The sequence below is a fragment of the Opisthocomus hoazin genome, chromosome 13 (assembly GCF_030867145.1).
Source record: "Opisthocomus hoazin isolate bOpiHoa1 chromosome 13, bOpiHoa1.hap1, whole genome shotgun sequence".
NCBI classification, from domain to species: Eukaryota; Metazoa; Chordata; class Aves; order Opisthocomiformes; family Opisthocomidae; genus Opisthocomus; species Opisthocomus hoazin.
Genome location: NC_134426.1, coordinates 6,337,748 through 6,363,249, shown reverse-complemented (window position 1 = coordinate 6,363,249; position 25,502 = coordinate 6,337,748).

Below are 25,502 nucleotides of genomic sequence, written 5' to 3'. Positions count from 1 at the left end.
TTTCAAAGCAGCGCTGCCGCAAGCACCCGGCACGGACCACCTAAGCTACGTTTGAAGTTTGAGGGGACAAGACAAGCAAGCAGCCCCAGTCTCTGTGCCTCTGTGCGAACAGTGCCATGGGCAGATGAGGCTGAGCAACAGCTTTCCAGGCTAGCTCTTTCTAGCTGCGAGCTATCTGCAGACGTTCGCATTTTGAGCAGGGCTGCCGGAGGCGCCTGGCACAGACCACCTAAGCTACGTTTGAAGTTTGAGGGGACAAGACAAGCAAGCAGCCCCAGTCTCTGTGCCTCTGTGCGAGCAGTGCCATGGGCATATGAGGCTGAGCAACAGCTTTCCAGGCTAGCTCTTTCTGCATGCGACCTATCTACAGACGTTCGCATTTTCAGAGCAGGGCTGCCGGAGGATCCCGGCACAGACCACCAAAGCTACGTTTGAAGTTTGAGTTGACAAGACAAGCAAGTAGCCCCAGTCTCTGTGCCTCTCTGCGAGCAGTGCCATGGGCAGATGAGGCTGAGTAACAGCTTTCCAGGCTAGCTCTTTCTGCCTGCGAGCTATCTGCAGATGTTCCATTTTCGGAGCAGCGCTGCCGCAAGCACCCGGCACGGACCACCTAAGCTACGTTTGAAGTTTGAGGGGACAAGACAAGCAAGCAGCCCCAGTCTCTGTGCCTCTGTGAGAACAGTGCCATGGGCAGATGAGGCTGAGCAACAGCTTTCCAGGCTAGCTCTTTCTAGCTGCGAGCTATCTGCAGACGTTCGCATTTTTGGAGCAGGGCTGCCGGAGGCGCCTGGCACAGACGACCTAAGATACGTTTGAAGTTTGAGGGGGCAAAACAAGCAAGCAGTCCCAGTCTCTGTGCCTCTGTGCGAGCAGTGCCATGGGTAGATGAGGCTGAGCGACAGCTTTCCAGGCTAGCTATTTCTAGCTGCGAGCTATCTGCAGACGTTCGCATTTTCGGAGCAGGGCTCCCAGAGTCACCCAGCACAGACCACCTAAGCTATGTTTGAAGTTTGAGGGGACAAGACAAGCAAGCAGCCCCAGTCTCTGTGCCTCTGTGCGAGCAGTGCCATGGGCAGATGAGGCTGAGCAACAGCTTTCCAGGCTAGCTCTTTCAGGCTGCGAGCTATCTGCAGACGTTCGCATTTTCGGAGCAGGGCTGCCGGAGGCGCCCGGCACGGAATACCAAATCTTTGTTTGAGGTCTGAGGGGGCAAGACAAGCAAGCAGCCCCAGTCTCTGTGCCTCTGTGCGAGCAGTGCCATGGGCAGATGAGGCTTAGCAACAACTTTCCAGGCTAGCTCTTTCTGGCTGCCAGCTATCTGCAAACGATTGCATTTTCGGAGCAGGGCTGATGGAGGCGCCCGGCACAGAGCACCTAAGCTACGTTTGAAGTTTGAGAGGACAAGACAAGCAAGCAGTCCCAGTCTCTGTGCCTCTGTGCGAGCAGTGTCATGGGCAGATGAGGCTGAGCAACAGCTTTGCAGGCTAGCTCTTTCTGCCTGCGAGCTATCTGCAGATGTTCGCATTTTCAAAGCAGCGCTGCCGCAAGCACCCGGCACGGACCACCTAAGCTACGTTTGAAGTTTGAGGGGACAAGACAAGCAAGCAGCCCCAGTCTCTGTGCCTCTGTGCGAGCAGTGCCATGGGCAGATGAGGCTGAGCAACAGCTTTCCAGGCTAGCTCTTTCTGCCTGCGAGCTATCTGCAGACGTTTGCATTTTCGGAGCAGGGCTGCCGGAGGCACCCGGCACGGACCACCTAAGCTACGTTTGAAGTTTGAGGGGACAAGACAAGCAAGCAGCCCCAGTCTCTGTGCCTCTGTGCGAGCAGTGCCGTGGGCATATGAGGCTGAGCAACGGCTTTACAGGCTAGCTCTTTCTGCCTGTGAGCTATCTGCAGACGTTCCAATTTCGGAGCAGGGCTTCCGGAGGTTCTCGTCATGGACCACCTAAGCTACATTTGAAGTTTGAGGGGGCAAGACAAGCAAGCAGCCCCAGTCTCTGTGCCTCTCTGCGAGCAGTGCCATGGGCAGATGAGGCTGAGCAACAGCTTTGCAGGCTAGCTCTTTCTGCCTGCGAGCTACCTGCAGATGTTCGCATTTTCGGAGCAGCGCTGCCGCAAGCACCCTGCACGGACCACCTAAGCTACGTTTGAAGTTTGAGGGGACAAGACAAGCAAGCAGCCCCAGTCTCTGTGCCTCTGTGCGAACAGTGCCATGGGCAGATGAGGCTGAGCAACAGCTTTCCAGGCTAGCTCTTTCTAGCTGCGAGCTATCTGCAGACGTTCGCATTTTTGGAGCAGGGCTGCCGGAGGCGCCTGGCACAGACCACCTAAGCTACGTTTGAAGTTTGAGGGGACAAAACAAGCAAGCAGTCCCAGTCTCTGTGCCTCTGTGCGAGCAGTGTCATGGGCAGATGAGGCCGAGCGACAGCTTTCCAGGCTAGCTATTTCTAGCTGCGAGCTATCTGCAGACGTTCGGATTTTCGGAGCAGGGCTCCCAGAGTCACCCAGCACAGACCACCTAAGCTATGTTTGAAGTTTGAGGGGACAAGACAAGCAAGCAGCCCCAGTCTCTGTGCCTCTGTGCGAGCAGTGCCATGGGCAGATGAGGCTGAGCAACAGCTTTGCAGGCTAGCTCTTTCTGCCTGCGAGCTATCTGCAGACGTTCGCATTTTTAGAGCAGGACTGCCGGAGGCGCCCGGCACGGAATACCAAATTTATGTTTGAGGTTTGAGGGGGCAAGACAAGCAAGCAACCCCAGTCTCTGTGCCTCTGTGCGAGCAGTGCCATGGGCAGATGAGGCTTAGCAACAACTTTCCAGGCTAGCTCTTTCTGGCTGCCAGCTATCTGCAAACGATTGCATTTTCGGAGCAGGGCTGATGGAGGCGCCCGGCACAGAGCACCTAAGCTACGTTTGAAGTTTGAGGGGACAAGACAAGCAAGCAGCCCCAGTCTCTGTGCCTCTGTGCGAGCAGTGTCATGGGCAGATGAGGCTGAGCAACAGCTTTGCAGGCTAGCTCTTTCTGCCTGCGAGCTATCTGCAGATGTTCGCATTTTCAAAGCAGTGCTGCCGCAAGCACCCGGCACGGACCACCTAAGCTACGTTTGAAGTTTGAGGGGACAAGACAAGCAAGCAGCCCCAGTCTCTGTGCCTCTGTGCGAACAGTGCCATGGGCAGATGAGGCTGAGCAACAGCTTTCCAGGCTAGCTCTTTCTAGCTGCGAGCTATCTGCAGACGTTCGCATTTTGAGCAGGGCTGCCGGAGGCGCCTGGCACAGACCACCTAAGCTACGTTTTAAGTTTGAGGGGACAAGACAAGCAAGCAGCCCCAGTCTCTGTGCCTCTGTGCGAGCAGTGCCATGGGCATATGAGGCTGAGCAACAGCTTTCCAGGCTAGCTCTTTCTGCATGCGACCTATCTACAGACGTTCGCATTTTCAGAGCAGGGCTGCCGGAGGATCCCGGCACAGACCACCAAAGCTACGTTTGAAGTTTGAGTTGACAAGACAAGCAAGTAGCCCCAGTCTCTGTGCCTCTCTGCGAGCAGTGCCATGGGCAGATGAGGCTGAGCAACAGCTTTGCAGGCTAGCTCTTTCTGCCTGCGAGCTATCTGCAGATGTTCGCATTTTCGGAGCAGCGCTGCCGCAAGCACCCTGCACGGACCACCTAAGCTACGTTTGAAGTTTGAGGGGACAAGACAAGCAAGCAGCCCCAGTCTCTGTGCCTCTGTGCGAACAGTGCCATGGGCAGATGAGGCTGAGCAACAGCTTTCCAGGCTAGCTCTTTCTAGCTGCGAGCTATCTGCAGACGTTCGCATTTTTGGAGCAGGGCTGCCGGAGGCGCCTGGCACAGACCACCTAAGCTACGTTTGAAGTTTGAGGGGACAAAACAAGCAAGCAGTCCCAGTCTCTGTGCCTCTGTGCGAGCAGTGCCATGGGCAGATGAGGCTGAGTGACAGCTTTCCAGGCTAGCTATTTCTAGCTGCGAGCTATCTGCAGACGATCGCATTTTCGGAGCAGGGCTCCCAGAGTCACCCAGCACAGACCACCTAAGCTATGTTTGAAGTTTGAGGGGACAAGACAAGCAAGCAGCCCCAGTCTCTGTGCCTCTGTGCGAGCAGTGCCATGGGCAGATGAGGCTGAGCAACAGCTTTCCAGGCTAGCTCTTTCTGCCTGCGAGCTATCTGCAGACGTTCGCATTTTCAGAGCAGGACTGCCGGAGGCGCCCGGCACGGAATACCAAATTTATGTTTGAGGTTTGAGGGGGCAAGACAAGCAAGCAGCCCCAGTCTCTGTGCCTCTGTGCGAGCAGTGCCATGGGCAGATGAGGCTTAGCAACAGCTTTGCAGGCTAGCTCTTTCTGCCTGCGAGCTATCTGCAGATGTTCGCATTTTCAAAGCAGCGCTGCCGCAAGCACCCGGCACGGACCACCTAAGCTACGTTTGAAGTTTGAGGGGACAAGACAAGCAAGCAGCCCCAGTCTCTGTGCCTCTGTGCGAGCAGTGCCGTGGGCATATGAGGCTGAGCAACGGCTTTACAGGCTAGCTCTTTCTGCCTGTTAGCTATCTGCAGACGTTCCAATTTCGGAGCAGGGCTTCCGGAGGTTCTCGTCACAGACCACCTAAGCTACATTTGATGTTTGAGTGGGCAAGACAAGCAGGCAGCCCCAGTCTCTGTGCCTCTGTGCGAGCAGTGCCAGGGGCAGATGAGGCTGAGCAACAGCTTTCCAGGCTAGCTTTTTCTGCCTGCCAGCTACCTGAAGACGTTCACATTTTCAGAATAGGGCTGGCGGAGGCGCCCGGCACGGACCACCTAAGAAACGTTTGAAGCTTGAGGGGACAAGACAAGCAAGCAGCCCCAGTCTCTGTGCCTCTGTGCGAGCAGTGCCATGGGCAGATGAGGCTGAGCAACAGCTTTGCAGGCTAGCTCTTTCTGCCTGCGAGCTATCTGCAGACGTTCGCAATTTTGGAGCAGGGCTGCCGGAGGCGCCTGGCACAGACCACCTAAGCTACGTTTGAAGTTTGAGGGGGCAAGACAAGCAAGCAGCCCCAGTCTCTGTGCCTCTGTGCGAGCAGTGCCATGGGCAGATGAGGCTGAGCAACAGCTTTCCAGGCTAGCTCTTTCTGCATGTGACCTATCTACAGACGTTCGCATTTTCAGAGCAGGGCTGCTGGAGGATCCCGGCACAGACCACCAAAGCTACGTTTGAAGTTTGAGGGGACAAGACAAGCAAGCAGCCCCAGTCTCTGTGCCTCTGTGCGAGCTGTGCCATGGGCAGATGAGGCTGAGCAACAGCTTTCCAGGCTAGCTCTTTCTGCCTGCGAGCTATCTGCAGATGTTCGCATTTTCAGAGCAGGGCTGCCGCAAGCACCCGGCACAGACCACCTAAGCTACGTTTGAGGTTTGAGGGGACAAGACAAGCAAGCAGCCCCAGTCTCTGTGCCTCTGTGCGAACAGTGCCATGGGCAGATGAGGCTGAGCAACAGCTTTACAGGCTAGCTCTTTCTAGCTGCGAGCTATCTGCAGACGTTCGCATTTTCGGAGCAGGGCTGCCGGAGGCGCCCGACACAGACCACCTAAGCTACGTTTGAAGTTTGAGGGGACAAGACAAGCAAGCAGCCCCAGTCTCTGTGCCTCTGTGCGAGCAGTGCCGTGGGCAGATGAGGCTGAGCAACGGCTTTACAGGCTAGCTCTTTCTGCCTGTGAGCTATATGCAGACGTTCCAATTTCGGAGCAGGGCTTCCGGAGGTTCTCGTCACGGACCACCTAAGCTACAATTGATGTTTGAGAGGGCAAGACAAGCAGGCAGTCCCAGTCTCTGTGCCTCTGTGCGAGCAGTGCCAGGGGCAGATGAGGCTGAGCAACAGCTTTCCAGGCTAGCTTTTTCTGCCTGCCAGCTACCTGAAGACGTTCGCATTTTCGGAACAGGGCTGCCGGAGGCGCCCGGCACGGACCACCTAAGAAACGTTTGAATCTTGAGGGGACAAGACAAGCAAGCAGCCCCAGTCTCTGTGCCTCTGTGCGAGCACTGCCATGGGCAGATGAGGCTGAGCAACAGCTTTCCAGGCTAGCTCTTTCTGGCTGCGAGCTATCTGCAGACGTTCGCATTTTCGGAGCAGGACTGCCAGAGGATCCCGGCACGGAATACCAAATTTATGTTTGAGGTTTGAGGGGGCAAGACAAGCAATCAGCCTTAGTGTCTGTGTCTCTGTGCGAGCAGTGCCATGGACAGATGAGGCTAAGCAACAGCTTTCCAGGCTAGCTCTTTCTGCCTACGAGCTATTTGCAGACGTTCGCATTTTCAGAGCAGGGCTGCCGGAGGATCCCGGCACAGACCACCAAAGCTACGTTTGAAGTTTGAGTTGACAAGACAAGCAAGCAGCCCCAGTCTCTGTGACTCTGTGCGAGCAGTGCCATGGGCAGATGAGGCTTAGTAACAACTTTCCAGGCTAGCTCTTTCTGGCTGCCAGCTATCTGCAAACGTTAGCATTTTCGGAGCAGGGCTTCTGGAGGCGCCCGGCACAGACACCTAAGCTACGTTTGAATTTTGAGGGGACAAGACAAGCAAGCAGCCCCAGTCTCTGTGCCTCTGTGCGAGCAGTGCCGTGGGCATATGAGGCTGAGCAACGGCTTTACAGGCTAGCTCTTTCTGCCTGTGAGCTATCTGCAGATGTTCGCATTTTCGGAGCAGCGCTGCCGCAAGCACCCTGCACGGACCACCTAAGCTACGTTTGAAGTTTGAGGGGACAAGACAAGCAAGCAGCCCCAGTCTCTGTGCCTCTGTGCGAGCAGTGCCATGGGCAGATGAGGCTGAGCAACAGCTTTCCAGGCTAGCTCTTTCTGCCTGCGAGCTTTCTGCAGACGTTCGCAATTTTGGAGCAGGGCTGCCGGAGGCGTCTGGCACAGACCACCTAAGCTACGTTTGAAGTTTGAGGGGACAAGACAAGCAAGCAGCCCCAGTCTCTGTGCCTCTGTGCGAGCAGTGCCATGGGCATATGAGGCTGAGCAACAGCTTTCCAGGCTAGCTCTTTCTGCATGCGACCTATCTACAGACGTTCGCATTTTCAGAGCAGGGCTGCCGGAGGATCCCGGCACAGACCACCAAAGCTACGTTTGAAGTTTGAGGGGACAAGACAAGCAAGCAGCCCCAGTCTCTGTGCCTCTGTGCGAGCAGTACCATGGGCAGATGAGGCTGAGCAACGGCTTTACAGGCTAGATCTTTCTGCCTGTGAGCTATCTGCAGACGTTCCAATTTCGGAGCAGGGCTTCCGGAGGTTCTCGTCACGGACCACCTAAGCTACATTTGATGTTTGAGAGGGCAAGACAAGCAGGCAGTCCCAGTCTCTGTGACTCTGTGCGAGCAGTGCCATGGGCAGATGAGGCTTAGCAACAACTTTCCAGGCTAGCTCTTTCTGGCTGCCAGCTATGTGCAAACGTTCGCATTTTCGGAGCAGGGCTGCTGGAGGCGCCCGGCACAGACCACCTAAGCTACGTTTGAAGTTTGAGGGGACAAGACAAGCAAGCAGCCCCAGTCTCTGTGCCTCTGTGCGAGCAGTGCCATGGGCAGATGAGGCTGAGCAACAGCTTTCCAGGCTAGCTCTTTCTGGCTGCGAGCTATCTGCAGACGTTCGCATTTTCGGAGCAGGACTGCCAGAGGATCCCGGCACGGAATACCAAATTTATGTTTGAGGTTTGAGGGGGCAAGACAAGCAAGCAGCCTTAGTGTCTGTGTCTCTGTGCGAGCAGTGCCATGGGCAGATGAGGCTAAGCAACAGCTTTCCAGGCTAGCTCTTTCTGCCTACGAGCTATTTGCAGACGTTCGCATTTTCAGAGCAGGGCTGCCGGAGGATCCCGGCACAGACCACCAAAGCTACGTTTGAAGTTTGAGTTGACAAGACAAGCAAGCAGCCCCAGTCTCTGTGACTCTGTGCGAGCAGTGCCATGGGCAGATGAGGCTTAGTAACAACTTTCCAGGCTAGCTCTTTCTGGCTGACAGCTATCTGCAAACGTTAGCATTTTCGGAGCAGGGCTTCTGGAGGCGCCCGGCACAGACACCTAAGCTACGTTTGAATTTTGAGGGGACAAGACAAGCAAGCAGCCCCAGTCTCTGTGCCTCTGTGCGAGCAGTGCCGTGGGCATATGAGGCTGAGCAACGGCTTTACAGGCTAGCTCTTTCTGCCTGTGAGCTATCTGCAGATGTTCGCATTTTCGGAGCAGCGCTGCCGCAAGCACCCTGCACGGACCACCTAAGCTACGTTTGAAGTTTGAGGGGACAAGACAAGCAAGCAGCCCCAGTCTCTGTGCCTCTGTGCGAGCAGTGCCATGGGCAGATGAGGCTGAGCAACAGCTTTCCAGGCTAGCTCTTTCTGCCTGCGAGCTTTCTGCAGACGTTCGCAATTTTGGAGCAGGGCTGCCGGAGGCGCCTGGCACAGACCACCTAAGCTACGTTTGAAGTTTGAGGGGACAAGACAAGCAAGCAGCCCCAGTCTCTGTGCCTCTGTGCGAGCAGTGCCATGGGCATATGAGGCTGAGCAACAGCTTTCCAGGCTAGCTCTTTCTGCATGCGACCTATCTACAGACGTTCGCATTTTCAGAGCAGGGCTGCCGGAGGATCCCGGCACAGACCACCAAAGCTACGTTTGAAGTTTGAGGGGACAAGACAAGCAAGCAGCCCCAGTCTCTGTGCCTCTGTGCGAGCAGTGCCATGGGCAGATGAGGCTGAGCAACGGCTTTACAGGCTAGATCTTTCTGCCTGTGAGCTATCTGCAGACGTTCCAATTTCGGAGCAGGGCTTCCGGAGGTTCTCGTCACGGACCACCTAAGCTACATTTGATGTTTGAGAGAGCAAGACAAGCAGGCAGTCCCAGTCTCTGTGACTCTGTGCGAGCAGTGCCATGGGCAGATGAGGCTTAGCAACAACTTTCCAGGCTAGCTCTTTCTGGCTGCCAGCTATGTGCAAACGTTCGCATTTTCGGAGCAGGGCTGCTGGAGGCGCCCGGCACAGACCACCTAAGCTACGTTTGAAGTTTGAGGGGACAAGACAAGCAAGCAGCCCCAGTCTCTGTGCCTCTGTGCGAGCAGTGCCATGGGCATATGAGGCTGAGCAACAGCTTTCCAGGCTAGCTTTTTCTGCATGCGAACTATCTACAGACGTTCGCATTTTCAGAGCAGGGCTGCCGGAGGATCCCGGCACGGAATACCAAATTTATGTTTGACGTTTGAGGGGGCAAGACAAGCAAGCAGCCCCAGTCTCTGTGCCTCTGTGCGAGCAGTGCCATGGGCAGATGAGGCTGAGCAACAGCTTTCCAGGCTAGCTCTTTCTGCCTGCGAGCTATCTGCAGACGTTCGCAATTTTGGAGCAGGGCTGCCGGAGGCGCCTGGCACAGACCACCTAAGCTACGTTTGAAGTTTGAGGGGACAAGACAAGCAAGCAGCCCCAGTCTCTGTGCCTCTGTGCGAGCAGTGCCATGGGCAGATGAGGCTGAGCAATAGCTTTCCAGGCTAGCTCTTTCTGCCTGTGAGCTATCTGCAGACGTTCGCAATTTCGGAGCAGGGCTTCCGGAGGTTCTCGTCACGGACCACCTAAGCTACATTTGATGTTTGAGAGGGCAAGACAAGCAGGCAGTCCCAGTCTCTGTGCCTCTGTGCAAGCAGTGCCATGGGCAGATGAGGCTGAGCAACAGCTTTCCAGTCTAGCTTTTTCTGCCTGCCAGCTACCTGAAGACATTCGCATTTTCGGAGCAGGGCTGCCGGAGGCGCCCGGCACGGACCACCTAAGAAACGTTTGAATCTTGAGGGGACAAGACAAGCAAGCAGCCCCAGTCTCTGTGCCTCTGTGCGAGCACTGCCATGGGCAGATGAGGCTGAGCAACAGCTTTCCAGGCTAGCTCTTTCTGGCTGCGAGCTATCTGCAGACGTTCGCATTTTCAGAGCAGGACTGACAGAGGATCCCGGCACGGAAAACCAAATTTATGTTTGAGGTTTGAGGGGGCAAGACAAGCAAGCAGCCTTAGTGTCTGTGTCTCTGTGCGAGCAGTGCCATGGGCAGATGAGGCTAAGCAACAGCTTTCCAGGCTAGCTCTTTCTGCCTACGAGCTATTTGCAGATGTTCGCATTTTCAGAGCAGGGCTGCCGGAGGATCCCGGCACAGACCACCAAAGCTACGTTTGAAGTTTGAGTTGACAAGACAAGCAAGCAGCCCCAGTCTCTGTGACTCTGTGCGAGCAGTGCCATGGGCAGATGAGGCTTAGCAACAACTTTCCAGGCTAGCTCTTTCTGGCTGCCAGCTATCTGCAAACGTTCGCATTTTCGGAGCAGTGCTGCTGAAGGCGCCCGGCACAGACCACCTAAGATACGTTTGAAGTTTGAGGGGACAAGACAAGCAAGCAGCCCCAGTCTCTGTGACTCTGTGCGAGCAGTGCCATGGGCAGATGAGGCTGAGCAACAACTTTCCAGGCTAGCTCTTTCTGGCTGCCAGCTATCTGCAAACGTTCGGATTTTCGGAGCAGGGTTGCTGGAGGCGCCTGGCACAGACCACCTAAGCTACGTTTGAAGTTTGAGGGGACAAGACAAGCAAGCAGCCCCAGTCTCTGTGCCTCTGTGCGAGCAGTGCCATGGGCAGATGAGGCTGAGCAACAGCTTTCCAGGCTAGCTCTTTCTGCCTGCGAGCTATCTGCAGACGTTCGCAATTTTGGAGCAGGGCTGCCGGAGGCGCCTGGCACAGACCACCTAAGCTACGTTTGAAGTTTGAGGGGACAAGACAAGCAAGCAGCCCCAGTCTCTGTGCCTCTGTGCGAGCAGTGCCATGGGCATATGAGGCTGAGCAACAGCTTTCCAGGCTAGCTCTTTCTGCCTGCCAGCTACCTGAAGACGTTCGCATTTTCGGAGCAGGGCTTCCGGAGGTTCTCGTCACGGACCACCTAAGCTACGTTTGATGTTTGAGGGGGCAAGACAAGCAAGCAAGCAGCCCCAGTCTCTGTGCCTCTGTGCAAGCAGTGCCATGGGCAGATGAGGCTGAGCAACGGCTTTCCAGGCTAGCTCTTTCTGCCTGCCAGCTACCTGAAGACGTTCGCATTTTCGGAGCAGGGCTTCCGGAGGTTCTCGTCACGGACCACATAAGCTACGTTTGATGTTTGAGGGGGCAAGACAAGCAAGCAGCCCCAGTCTCTGTGCCTCTGTGCAAACAGTGCCATGGGCAGATGAGGCTGAGCAACAGCTTTCCAGGCTAGCTCTTTCTGGCTGCGAGCTATCTGCAGACGTTCGCATTTTCAGAGCAGGACTGCCAGAGGATCCCGGCACGGAATACCAAATTTATGTTTGAGGTTTGAGAGGGCAAGACAAGCAAGCAGCCCCAGTCTCTGTGCCTCTGTGCGAGCAGTGCCATGGGCAGATGAGGCTTAGCAACAACTTTCCAGGCTAGCTCTTTCTGGCTGCCAGCTATCTGCAGACGTTTGCATTTTCAGAGCAGGGCTGCCGGAGGCACCCGGCACGGACCACCTAAGCTACGTTTGAAGTTTGAGGGGACAAGACAAGCAAGCAGCCCCAGTCTCTGTGCCTCTGTGCGAGCAGTGCCGTGAGCATATGAGTCTGAGCAACGGCTGTACAGGTGAGCTCTTTCTGCCTGTGAGCTATCTGCAGACGTTCCAATTTCGGAGCAGGGCTTCCGGAGGTTCTCGTCACGGACCTCCTAAGCTACATTTGATGTTTGAAGGGGTTAGACAAGCAGGCAGCCCCAGTCTCTGTGCCTCTGTGCGAGCAGTGCCAGGGGCAGATGAGGCTGAGCAACAGCTTTCCAGGCTAGCTTTTTCTGCCTGCCAGCTACCTGAAGACGTTCGCATTTTCGGAACAGGGCTGCCGGAGCCGCCCGGCACGGACCACCTAAGAAACGTTTGAAGCTTGAGGGGACAAGACAAGCAAGCAGCCCCAGTCTCTGTGCCTCTGTGCGAGCAGTGCCATGGGCAGATGAGGCTGAGCAACAGCTTTCCAGGCTAGCTCTTTCTGCCTGCGAGCTATCTGCAGACGTTCGCATTTTTGGAGCAGGGCTGCCGGAGGCGCCTGGCACAGACCACCTAAGCTACGTTTGAAGTTTGAGTTGACAAGACAAGCAAGCAGCCCCAGTCTCTGTGCCTCTGTGCGAGCAGTGCCATGGGCATATGAGGCTGAGCAACAGCTTTCCAGGCTAGCTCTTTCTGCATGCGACCTATCTACAGACGTTCGCATTTTCAGAGCAGGGCTGCCGGAGGATTCCGGCACAGACCACCAAAGCTACGTTTGAAGTTTGAGGGGACAAGACAAGCAAGCAGCCCCAGTCTCTGTGCCTCTGTGCGAGCAGTGTTATGGGCAGATGAGGCTGAGCAACAGCTTTGCAGGCTAGCTCTTTCTGCCTGCGAGCTATCTGCAGATGTTCGCATTTTCAGAGCAGGGCTGCCGCAAGCACCCGGCACGGACCACCTAATCTACGTTTGAAGTTTGAGGGGACAAGACAAGCAAGCAGCCCCAGTCTCTGTGCCTCTGTGCGAGCAGTGCCATGGGCAGATGAGGCTGAGCAACAGCTTTCCAGGCTAGCTCTTTCTAGCTGCGAGCTATCTGCAGACGTTCGCATTTTCGGAGCAGGGCTGCCGGAGGCGCCCGGCACAGACCACCTAAGGTACATTTGAAGTTTGAGGGGACAAGACAAGCAAGCAGCCCCAGTCTCTGTGCCTCTGTGCGAGCAGTGCCATGGGCAGATGAGGCTGAGCAATAGCTTTACAGGCTAGCTCTTTCTGCCTGTGAGCTATCTGCAGACGTTCCAATTTCGGAGCAGGGCTTCCGGAGGTTCTCGTCACGGACCACCTAAGCTACATTTGATGTTTGAGAGGGCAAGACAAGCAGGCAGTCCCAGTCTCTGTGCCTCTGTGCGAGCAGTGCCATGGGCAGATGAGGCTGAGCAACAGCTTTCCAGGCAAGCTCTTTCTGCCTGCCAGCTACCTGAAGACATTCGCATTTTCGGAGCAGGACTGCCGGAGGCGCCCGGCACGGACCACCTAAGAAACGTTTGAATCTTGAGGGGACAAGACAAGCAAGCAGCCCCAGTCTCTGTGCCTCTGTGCGAGCAGTGCCATGGGCAGATGAGGCTGAGCAACAGCTTTCCAGGCTGGCTCTTTCTGGCTGCGAGCTATCTGCAGACGTTCGCATTTTCAGAGCAGGACTGACAGAGGATCCCGGCACGGAAAACCAAATTTATGTTTGAGGTTTGAGGGGGCAAGACAAGCAAGCAGCCTTAGTGTCTGTGTCTCTGTGCGAGCAGTGCCATGGGCAGATGAGGCTAAGCAACAGCTTTCCAGGCTAGCTCTTTCTGCCTACGAGCTATTTGCAGATGTTCGCATTTTCAGAGCAGGGCTGCCGGAGGATCCCGGCACAGACCACCAAAGCTACGTTTGAAGTTTGAGTTGACAAGACAAGCAAGCAGCCCCAGTCTCTGTGACTCTGTGCGAGCAGTGCCATGGGCAGATGAGGCTTAGCAACAACTTTCCAGGCTAGCTCTTTCTGGCTGCCAGCTATCTGCAAACGTTCGCATTTTCGGAGCAGGGCTGCTGAAGGCGCCCGGCACAGACCACCTAAGCTACGTTTGAAGTTTGAGGGGACAAGACAAGCAAGCAGCCCCAGTCTCTGTGCCTCTGTGCGAGCAGTGCCATGGGCAGATGAGGCTGAGCAACAACTTTCCAGGCTAGCTCTTTCTGGCTGCCAGCTATCTGCAAACGTTCGCATTTTCGGAGCAGGGTTGCTGGAGGCGCCCGGCACAGACCACCTAAGCTACGTTTGAAGTTTGAGGGGACAAGACAAGCAAGCAGCCCCAGTCTCTGTGCCTCTGTGCGAGCAGTGCCATGGGCAGATGAGGCTGAGCAACAGCTTTCCAGGCTAGCTCTTTCTGCCTGCGAGCTATCTGCAGACGTTCGCAATTTTGGAGCAGGGCTGCCGGAGGCGCCTGGCACAGACCACCTAAGCTACGTTTGAAGTTTGAGGGGACAAGACAAGCAAGCAGCCCCAGTCTCTGTGCCTCTGTGCGAGCAGTGCCATGGGCAGATGAGGCTGAGCAATAGCTTTACAGGCTAGCTCTTTCTGCCTGTGAGCTATCTGCAGACGTTCCAATTTCGGAGCAGGGCTTCCGGAGGTTCTCGTCACGGACCACCTAAGCTACATTTGATGTTTGAGAGGGCAAGACAAGCAGGCAGTCCCAGTCTCTGTGCCTCTGTGCGAGCAGTGCCATGGGCAGATGAGGCTGAGCAACAGCTTTCCAGTCTAGCTTTTTCTGCCTGCCAGCTACCTGAAGACATTCGCATTTTCGGAGCAGGGCTGCCGGAGGCGCCCGGCACGGACCACCTAAGAAACGTTTGAATCTTGAGGGGACAAGACAAGCAAGCAGCCCCAGTCTCTGTGCCTCTGTGCGAGCAGTGCCATGGGCAGATGAGGCTGAGCAACAGCTTTCCAGGCTAGCTCTTTCTGGCTGCGAGCTATCTGCAGACGTTCGCATTTTCAGAGCAGGACTGACAGAGGATCCCGGCACGGAATACCAAATTTATGTTTGAGGTTTGAGGGGGCAAGACAAGCAAGCAGCCTTAGTGTCTGTGTCTCTGTGCGAGCAGTGCCATGGGCAGATGAGGCTAAGCAACAGCTTTCCAGGCTAGCTCTTTCTGCCTACGAGCTATTTGCAGATGTTCGCATTTTCAGAGCAGGGCTGCCGGAGGATCCCGGCACAGACCACCAAAGCTACGTTTGAAGTTTGAGTTGACAAGACAAGCAAGCAGCCCCAGTCTCTGTGACTCTGTGCGAGCAGTGCCATGGGCAGATGAGGCTTAGCAACAACTTTCCAGGCTAGCTCTTTCTGGCTGCCAGCTATCTGCAAACGTTCGCATTTTCGGAGCAGGGCTGCTGAAGGCGCCCGGCACAGACCACCTAAGCTACGTTTGAAGTTTGAGGGGACAAGACAAGCAAGCAGCCCCAGTCTCTGTGACTCTGTGCGAGCAGTGCCATGGGCAGATGAGGCTGAGCAACAACTTTCCAGGCTAGCTCTTTCTGGCTGCCAGCTATCTGCAAACGTTCGCATTTTCGGAGCAGGGTTGCTGGAGGCGCCCGGCACACACCACCTAAGCTACGTTTGAAGTTTGAGGGGACAAGACAAGCAAGCAGCCCCAGTCTCTGTGCCTCTGTGCGAGCAGTGCCATGGGCAGATGAGGCTGAGCAACAGCTTTCCAGGCTAGCTCTTTCTGCCTGCGAGCTATCTGCAGACGTTCGCAATTTTGGAGCAGGGCTGCCGGAGGCGCCTGGCACAGACCACCTAAGCTACGTTTGATGTTTGAGGGGGCAAGACAAGCAAGCAGCCCCAGTCTCTGTGCCTCTGTGCAAGCAGTGCCATGGGCAGATGAGGCTGAGCAACGGCTTTCCAGGCTAGCTCTTTCTGCCTGCCAGCTACCTGAAGACGTTCGCATTTTCGGAGCAGGGCTTCCGGAGGTTCTCGTCACGGACCACCTAAGCTACGTTTGATGTTTGAGGGGGCAAGACAAGCAAGCAGCCCCAGTCTCTGTGCCTCTGTGCGAGCAGTGCCATGGGCAGATGAGGCTGAGCAACAGCTTTCCAGGCTAGCTCTTTCTAGCTGCGAGCTATCTGCAGACGTTCGCATTTTCGGAGCAGGGCTGCCGGAGGCGCCCGGCACGGACCACCTAAGAATCATTTGAAGCTTGATGGGACAAAACAAGCAAGCAGCCTTAGTGTCTGTGTCTCTGTGCGAGCAGTGCCATGGGCAGATGAGGCTGAGCAACAGCTTTCCAGGCTAGCTCTTTCTGGCTGCGAGCTATCTGCAGACGTTCGCATTTTCAGAGCAGGACTGACAGAGGATCCCGGCACGGAAAACCAAATTTATGTTTGAGGTTTGAGGGGGCAAGACAAGCAAGCAGCCTTAGTGTCTGTGTCTCTGTGCGAGCAGTGCCATGGGCAGATGAGGCTAAGCAACAGCTTTCCAGGCTAGCTCTTTCTGCCTACGAGCTATTTGCAGATGTTCGCATTTTCAGAGCAGGGCTGCCGGAGGATCCCGGCACAGACCACCAAAGCTACGTTTGAAGTTTGAGTTGACAAGACAAGCAAGCAGCCCCAGTCTCTGTGACTCTGTGCGAGCAGTGCCATGGGCAGATGAGGCTTAGCAACAACTTTCCAGGCTAGCTCTTTCTGGCTGCCAGCTATCTGCAAACGTTCGCATTTTCGGAGCAGGGCTGCTGAAGGCGCCCGGCACAGACCACCTAAGCTACGTTTGAAGTTTGAGGGGACAAGACAAGAAAGCAGCCCCAGTCTCTGTGCCTCTGTGCGAGCAGTGCCATGGGCAGATGAGGCTGAGCAACAACTTTCCAGGCTAGCTCTTTCTGGCTGCCAGCTATCTGCAAACGTTCGCATTTTCGGAGCAGGGTTGCTGGAGGCGCCCGGCACAGACCACCTAAGCTACGTTTGAAGTTTGAGGGGACAAGACAAGCAAGCAGCCCCAGTCTCTGTGCCTCTGTGCGAGCAGTGCCATGGGCAGATGAGGCTGAGCAACAGCTTTCCAGGCTAGCTCTTTCTGCCTGCGAGCTATCTGCAGACGTTCGCAATTTTGGAGCAGGGCTGCCGGAGGCGCCTGGCACAGACCACCTAAGCTACGTTTGAAGTTTGAGGGGACAAGACAAGCAAGCAGCCCCAGTCTCTGTGCCTCTGTGCGAGCAGTGCCATGGGCATATGAGGCTGAGCAACAGCTTTCCAGGCTAGCTCTTTCTGCCTGCCAGCTACCTGAAGACGTTCGCATTTTCGGAGCAGGGCTTCCGGAGGTTCTCGTCACGGACCACCTAAGCTACGTTTGATGTTTGAGGGGGCAAGACAAGCAAGCAGCCCCAGTCTCTGTGCCTCTGTGCAAGCAGTGCCATGGGCAGATGAGGCTGAGCAACGGCTTTCCAGGCTAGCTCTTTCTGCCTGCCAGCTACCTGAAGACGTTCGCATTTTCGGAGCAGGGCTTCCGGAGGTTCTCGTCACGGACCACCTAAGCTACGTTTGATGTTTGAGGGGGCAAGACAAGCAAGCAGCCCCAGTCTCTGTGCCTCTGTGCAAACAGTGCCATGGGCAGATGAGGCTGAGCAACAGCTTTCCAGGCTAGCTCTTTCTAGCTGCGAGCTATCTGCAGACGTTCGCATTTTCGGAGCAGGGCTGCCGGAGGCGCCCGGCACGGACCACCTAAGAATCATTTGAAGCTTGATGGGACAAAACAAGAAAGCAGCCCCAGTCTCTGTGCCTCTGTGCGAGCACTGCCATGGGCAGATGAGGCTGAGCAACAGCTTTCCAGGCTAGCTCTTTCTGGCTGCGAGCTATCTGCAGACGTTCGCATTTTCAGAGCAGGACTGCCAGAGGATCCCGGCACGGAATACCAAATTTATGTTTGATGTTTGAGAGGGCAAGACAAGCAAGCAGCCCCAGTCTCTGTGCCTCTGTGCGAGCAGTGCCATGGGCAGATGAGGCTTAGCAACAACTTTCCAGGCTAGCTCTTTCTGGCTGCCAGCTATCTGCAAACGATTACATTTTCGGAGCCGGGCTGATGGAGGCGCCCGGCACAGAGCACCGAAGCTACGTTTGAAGTTTGAGGGGACAAGACAAGCAAGCAGCCCCAGTCTCTGTGCCTCTGTGCGAGCAGTGCCATGGGCATATGAGGCTGAGCAACAGCTTTCCAGGCTAGCTCTTTCTGCCTGCGAGCTATCTGCAGACGTTTGCATTTTCAGAGCAGGGCTGCCGGAGGCACCCGGCACGGACCACCTAAGCTACGTTTGAAGTTTGAGGGGACAAGACAAGCAAGCAGCCCCAGTCTCTGTGCCTCTGTGCGAGCAGTGCCGTGAGCATATGAGTCTGAGCAACGGCTGTACAGGCTAGCTCTTTCTGCCTGTGAGCTATCTGCAGACGTTCCAATTTCGGAGCAGGGCTTCCGGAGGTTCTCGTCACGGACCTCCTAAGCTACATTTGATGTTTGAAGGGGCAAGACAAGCAGGCAGCCCCAGTCTCTGTGCCTCTGTGCGAGCAGTGCCAGGGGCAGATGAGGCTGAGCAACAGCTTTCCAGGCTAGCTTTTTCTGCCTGCCAGCTACCTGAAGACGTTCGCATTTTCGGAACAGGGCTGCCGGAGCCGCCCGGCACGGACCACCTAAGAAACGTTTGAAGCTTGAGGGGACAAGACAAGCAAGCAGCCCCAGTCTCTGTGCCTCTGTGCGAGCAGTGCCATGGGCAGATGAGGCTGAGCAACAGCTTTCCAGGCTAGCTCTTTCTGCCTGCGAGCTATCTGCAGACGTTCGCATTTTTGGAGCAGGGCTGCCGGAGGCGCCTGGCACAGACCAGCTAAGCTACGTTTGAAGTTTGAGGGGACAAGACAAGCAAGCAGCCCCAGTCTCTGTGCCTCTGTGCGAGCAGTGCCATGGGCATATGAGGCTGAGCAACAGCTTTCCAGGCTAGCTCTTTCTGCATGCGACCTATCTACAGACGTTCGCATTTTCAGAGCAGGGCTGCCGGAGGATTCCGGCACAGACCACCAAAGCTACGTTTGAAGTTTGAGGGGACAAGACAAGCAAGCAGCCCCAGTCTCTGTGCCTCTGTGCGAGCAGTGTCATGGGCAGATGAGGCTGAGCAACAGCTTTGCAGGCTAGCTCTTTCTGCCTGCGAGCTATCTGCAGATGTTCGCATTTTCAGAGCAGGGCTGCCGCAAGCACCCGGCACGGACCACCTAATCTACGTTTGAAGTTTGAGGGGACAAGACAAGCAAGCAGCCCCAGTCTCTGTGCCTCTGTGCGAACAGTGCCATGGGCAGATGAGGCTGAGCAACAGCTTTCCAGGCTAGCTCTTTCTAGCTGCGAGCTATCTGCAGACGTTCGCATTTTCGGAGCAGGGCTGCCGGATGCGCCCGGCACAGACCACCTAAGCTACGTTTGAAGTTTGAGGGGACAAGACAAGCAAGCAGCCCCAGTCTCTGTGCCTCTGTGCGAGCAGTGCCATGGGCAGATGAGGCTGAGCAATAGCTTTACAGGCTAGCTCTTTCTGCCTGTGAGCTATCTGCAGACGTTCCAATTTCGGAGCAGGGCTTCCGGAGGTTCTCGTCACGGACCACCTAAGCTACATTTGATGTTTGAGAGGGCAAGACAAGCAGGCAGTCCCAGTCTCTGTGCCTCTGTGCGAGCAGTGCCATGGGCAGATGAGGCTGAGCAACAGCTTTCCAGTCTAGCTCTTTCTGGCTGCCAGCTATGTGCAAACGTTCGCATTTTCGGAGCAGGGCTGCTGGAGGCGCCCGGCACGGACCACCTAAGAAACGTTTGAATCTTGAGGGGACAAGACAAGCAAGCAGCCCCAGTCTCTGTGCCTCTGTGCGAGCAGTGTCATGGGCAGATGAGGCTGAGCAACAGCTTTCCAGGCTAGCTCTTTCTGGCTGCGAGCTATCTGCAGACGTTCGCATTTTCAGAGCAGGACTGCCAGAGGATCCCGGCACGGAAAACCAAATTTATGTTTGAGGTTTGAGGGGGCAAGACAAGCAAGCAGCCTTAGTGTCTGTGTCTCTGTGCGAGCAGTGCCATGGGCAGATGAGGCTAAGCAACAGCTTTCCAGGCTAGCTCTTTCTGCCTACGAGCTATTTGCAGATGTTCGCATTTTCAGAGCAGGGCTGCCGGAGGATCCCGGCACAGACCACCAAAGCTACGTTTGAAGTTTGAGTTGACAAGACAAGCAAGCAGCCCCAGTCTCTGTGCCTCTGTGCGAGCAGTGCCATGGGCAGATGAGGCTTAGCAACAACTTTCCAGGCTAGCTCTTTCTGGCTGCCAGCTATCTGCAAACGTTCGCATTTTCGGAGCAGGGCTGCTGAAGGCGCCCGGCACAGACCACCTAAGCTACGTTTGAAGTTTGAGGGGACAAGACAAGCAAGCAGCCCCAGTCTCTGTGCCTCTGTGCGAGCAGTGTCATGGGCAGATGAGGCTGAGCAACAGCTTTCCAGGCTAGCTCTTTCTGCCTGCGAGCTATCTGAAGACGTTCGCATTTTTGGAGCAGGGCTGCCGGAGGCGCCTGGCACGGACCACCTAAGCTACGTTTGAAGTTTGAGGGGACAAGACAAGCAAGCAGCCCCAGTCTCTGTGCCTCTGTGCGAGCAGTGCCATGGGCATATGAGGCTGAGCAACAGCTTTCCAGGCTAGCTCTTTCTGCCTGCGAGCTATCTGCAGACGTTCGCATTTTTGGAGCAGGGCTGCCGGAGGCGCCTGGCACAGAACACCTAAGCTACGTTTGAAGTTTGAGGGGACAAGACAAGCAAGCAGCCCCAGTCTCTGTGCCCCTGTGCGAGCAGTGCCATGGGCAGATGAGGCTGAGCAACGGCTTTCCAGGCTAGCTCTTTCTGCCTGCGAGCTACCTGAAGACGTTTGCATTTTCGGAGCAGGGCTTCCGGAGGTTCTCGTCACGGACCACCTAAGATACGTTTGATGTTTGAGGGGGCAAGACAATCAAGAAGCCCCAGTCTCTGTGCCTCTGTGCGAGCAGTGCCATGGGCAGATGAGGCTGAGCAACAGCTTTCCAGGCTAGCTCTTTCTGCATGCGAGCTATCTGCAGACGTTCGCATTTTCGGAGCAGGGCTGCCGGAGGCGCCCGGCACGGACCACCTAAGCTACGTTTGAAGTTTGAGGGGGCAAGACAAGCAAGCAGCCCCAGTCTCTGTTCCTCTGTGCGAGCAGTGCCATGGGCAGATGAGGCTGAGCAACAGTTTTCCAGGCTAGCTCTTTCTGCCTGCGAGCTATCTGCAGATGTTCGTATTTTCAGAGCAGCGCTGCCGCAATCACCCGGCACGGACCACCTAAGCTACGTTTGAAGTTTGAGGGGACAAGACAAGCAAGCAGTCCCAGTCTCTGTTCCTCTGTGCAAGCAGTGCCATGGGCAGATGAGGCTGAGCAACAGCTTTCCAGGCTAGCTCTTTCTGCCTGCGAGCTATCTGCAGACGTTCGCATTTTCGGAGCAGGGCTGCCGGAGGCGCTAGGCACAGACCACCTAAGCTACGTTTGAAGTTTGAGGCGGCAAGACAAGCAAGCAGTCCCAGTCTCTGTGCCCCTGTGCGAGCAGTGCCATGGGCAGATGAGGCTGAGCAACGGCTTTCCAGGCTAGCTCTTTCTGCCTGCCAGCTACCTGAAGACGTTCGCATTTTCGGAGCAGGGCTTCCGGAGTTTCTCGTCACGGACCACCTAAGCTACGTTTGACGTTTGAGGGGGCAAGACAAGCAAGCAGCCCCAGTCTCTGTGCCTCTGTGCGAGCAGTTCCATGGGCAGATGAGGCTGAGCAATAGCTTTCCAGGCTAGCTTTTTCTGCCTGCGAGCTATCTGCAGACGTTCGCATTTTCGGAGCAGGGCTGCCGGAGGCGCCTGGCACGGACCACCTAAGCTACGTTTGAAGTTTGAGGGGACAAGACAAGCAAGCAGCCCCAGTCTCTGTGCCTCTGTGCGAGCAGTGCCATGGGCAGATGAGGCTGAGCAACAGTTTTCCAGGCTAGCTCTTTCTGCCTGCGAGCTATCTGCAGACGTTCGCATTTTTGGAGCAGGGCTGCCGGAGGCGCTAGGCACAGACCACCTATGCTACGTTTGAAGTTTGAGGGGGCAAGACAAGCAGGCAGCCCCAGTCTCTGTGCCTCTGTGCGAGCAGTGCCATGGGCAGATGAGGCTGAGTAACGGCTTTCCAGGCTAGCTCTTTCTGGCTGCGAGCTATCTGCAGACGTTCGCATTTTCAGAGCAGGACTGCCAGAGGATCCCGGCACGGAATACCAAATCTATGTTTGAGGTTTGTGGGGACAAGACAAGCAAGCAGCCCCAGTCTCTGTGCCTCTGTGCGAGCAGTGCCATGGGCAGATGAGGCTGAGCAACAGCTTTCCAGGCTAGCTTTTTCTGCCTGCGAGCTATCTGCAGACGTTCGCATTTTCGGAGCAGGGCTGCCGGAGGCGCCCGGCACGGACCACCTAAGCTACATTTGAAGTTTGAGGGGGCAAGACAAGCAAGCAGCCCCAGTCTCTGTGCCTCTGTGCGAGCAGTGCCGTGGGCATATGAGGCTGAGCAACGGCTTTACAGGCTAGCTCTTTCTGCCTGTGAGCTATCTGCAGACGTTCCAATTTCGGAGCAGGGCTTCCGGAGGTTCTCGTCACGGACCACCTAAGCTACATTTGATGTTTGAGGGGGCAAGACAAGCAGGCAGCCCCAGTCTCTGTGCCTCTGTGCGAGCAGTGCCAGGGGCAGATGAGGCTGAGCAACAGCTTTCCAGGCTAGCTTTTTCTGCCTGCCAGCTACCTGAAGACGTTCGCATTTTCGGAACAGGGCTGCCGGAGGCGCCTGGCACGGACCACCTAAGAAACGTTTGAAGCTTGAGGGGACAAGACAAGCAAGCAGCCCCAGTCTCTGTGCCTCTGTGCGAGCAGTGCCATGGGCAGATGAGGCTGAGCAACAGCTTTCCAGGCTAGCTCTTTCTGGCTGCGAGCTATCTGCAGACGTTCGCATTTTCGGAGCAGGACTGCCAGAGGATCCCGGCACGGAATACCAAATTTATGTTTGAGGTTTGAGGGGGCAAGACAAGCAAGCAGCCTTAGTGTCTGTGTCTCTGTGCGAGCAGTGCCATGGGCAGATGAGGCTAAGCAACAGCTTTCCAGGCTAGCTCTTTCTGCCTACGAGCTATTTGCAGACGTTCGCATTTTCAGAGCAGGGCTGCCGGAGGCGCCCGGCACAGACCACCTAAGCTACGTTTGAAGTTTGAGGGGACAAGACAAGCAAGCAGCCCCAGTCTCTGTGCCTCTGTGCGAGCAGTGCCATGGGCAGATGAGGCTGAGCAACAGCTTTCCAGGCTAGCTCTTTCTGCCTGCGAGCTATCTGCAGACGTTCGCAATTTTGGAGCAGGGCTGCCGGAGGCGCCTGGCACAGACCACCTAAGCTACGTTTGAAGTTTGAGGGGACAAGACAAGCAAGCAGCCCCAGTCTCTGTGCCTCTGTGCGAGCAGTGCCATGGGCATATGAGGCTGAGCAACAGCTTTCCAGGCTAGCTCTTTCTGCATGCGACCTATCTACAGACGTTCGCATTTTCAGAGCAGGGCTGCCGGAGGATCCCGGCACAGACAACCAAAGCTACGTTTGAAGTTTGAGGGAACAAGACAAGCAAGCAGTCCCAGTCTCTGTGCCTCTGTGCGAGCAGTGTCATGGGCAGATGAGGCTGAGCAACAGCTTTGCAGGCTAGCTCTTTCTGCCTGCGAGCTATCTGCAGATGTTCGCATTTTCAAAGCAGCGCTGCCGCAAGCACCCGGCACGGACCACCTAAGCTACGTTTGAAGTTTGAGGGGACAAGACAAGCAAGCAGCCCCAGTCTCTGTGCCTCTGTGCGAGCAGTGCCATGGGCAGATGAGGCTGAGCGACAGCTTTCCAGGCTAGCTCTTTCTAGCTGCGAGTTATCTGCAGACGTTCGCATTTTCAGAGCAGGACTGCCAGAGGATCCCGGCACGGAATACCAAATTTATGTTTGAGGTTTGAGGGGGCAAGACAAGCAAGCAGCCCCAGTCTCTGTGCCTCTGTGCGAGCAGTGCCATGGGCAGATGAGGCTGAGCAACAGCTTTCCAGGCTAGCTCTTTCTGCCTGCGAGCTATCTGCAGACGTTTGCATTTTCGGAGCAGGGCTGCCGGAGGCACCCGGCACGGACCACCTAAGCTACGTTTGAAGTTTGAGGGGACAAGACAAGCAAGCAGCCCCAGTCTCTGTGCCTCTGTGCGAGCAGTGCCGTGGGCATATGAGGCTGAGCAACGGCTTTACAGGCTAGCTCTTTCTGCCTGTGAGCTATCTGCAGACGTTCCAATTTCGGAGCAGGGCTTCCGGAGGTTCTCGTCATGGACCACCTAAGCTACATTTGAAGTTTGAGGGGGCAAGACAAGCAGGCAGCCCCAGTCTCTGTGCCTCTGTGCGAGCAGTGCCAGGGGCAGATGAGGCTGAGCAACAGCTTTCCAGGCTAGCTTTTTCTGCCTGCCAGCTACCTGAAGACGTTCGCATTTTCGGAACAGGGCTGCCGGAGCCGCCCGGCACGGACCACCTAAGAAACGTTTGAAGATTGAGGGGACAAGACAAGCAAGCAGCCCCAGTCTCTGTGCCTCTGTGCGAGCAGTGCCATGGGCAGATGAGGCTGAGCAACAGCTTTCCAGGCTAGCTCTTTCTGCCTGCGAGCTATCTGCAGACGTTCGCATTTTCGGAGCAGGACTGCCAGAGGATCCCGTCACGGAATACCAAATTTATGTTTGAGGTTTGAGGGGGCAAGACAAGCAAGCAGCCTTAGTGTCTGTGTCTCTGTGCGAGCAGTGCCATGGGCAGATGAGGCTAAGCAACAGCTTTCCAGGCTAGCTCTTTCTGCCTACGAGCTATTTGCAGACGTTCGCATTTTCAGAGCAGGGCTGCCGGAGGCGCCCGGCACAGACCACCAAAGCTACGTATGAAGTTTGAGTTGACAAGACAAGCAAGCAGCCCCAGTCTCTGTGCCTCTGTGCGAGCAGTGCCATGGGCAGATGAGGCTGAGCAACAGCTTTCCAGGCTAGCTCTTTCTGCCTGCGAGCTATCTGCAGACGTTCGCAATTTTGGAGCAGGGCTGCCGGAGGCGCCTGGCACAGACCACCTAAGCTACGTTTGAAGTTTGAGGGGACAAGACAAGCAAGCAGCCCCAGTCTCTGTGCCTCTGTGCGAGCAGTGCCATGGGCATATGAGGCTGAGCGACAGCTTTCCAGGCTAGCTCTTTCTAGCTGCGAGTTATCTGCAGACGTTCGCATTTTCAGAGCAGGACTGCCAGAGGATCCCGGCACGGAATACCAAATTTATGTTTGAGGTTTGAGGGGGCAAGACAAGCAAGCAGCCCCAGTCTCTGTGCCTCTGTGCGAGCAGTGCCATGGGCATATGAGGCTGAGCAACAGCTTTCCAGGCTAGCTCTTTCTGCATGCGACCTATCTACAGACGTTCGCATTTTCAGAGCAGGGCTGCCGGAGGATCCCGGCACAGACCACCAAAGCTACGTTTGAAGTTTGAGTTGACAAGACAAGCAAGCAGCCCCAGTCTCTGTGCCTCTCTGCGAGCAGTGCCATGGGCAGATGAGGCTGAGCAACAGCTTTGCAGGCTAGCTCTTTCTAGCTGCGAGCTATCTGCAGATGTTCGCATTTTCGGAGCAGCGCTGCCGCAAGCACCCTGCACGGACCACCTAAGCTACGTTTGAAGTTTGAGGGGACAAGACAAGCAAGCAGCCCCAGTCTCTGTGCCTCTGTGCGAACAGTGCCATGGGCAGATGAGGCTGAGCAACAGCTTTCCAGGCTAGCTCTTTCTAGCTGCGAGCTATCTGCAGACGTTCGCATTTTTGGAGCAGGGCTGCCGGAGGCGCCTGGCACAGACCACCTAAGCTACGTTTGAAGTTTGAGGGGACAAAACAAGCAAGCAGCCCCAGTCTCTGTGCCTCTGTGCGAGCAGTG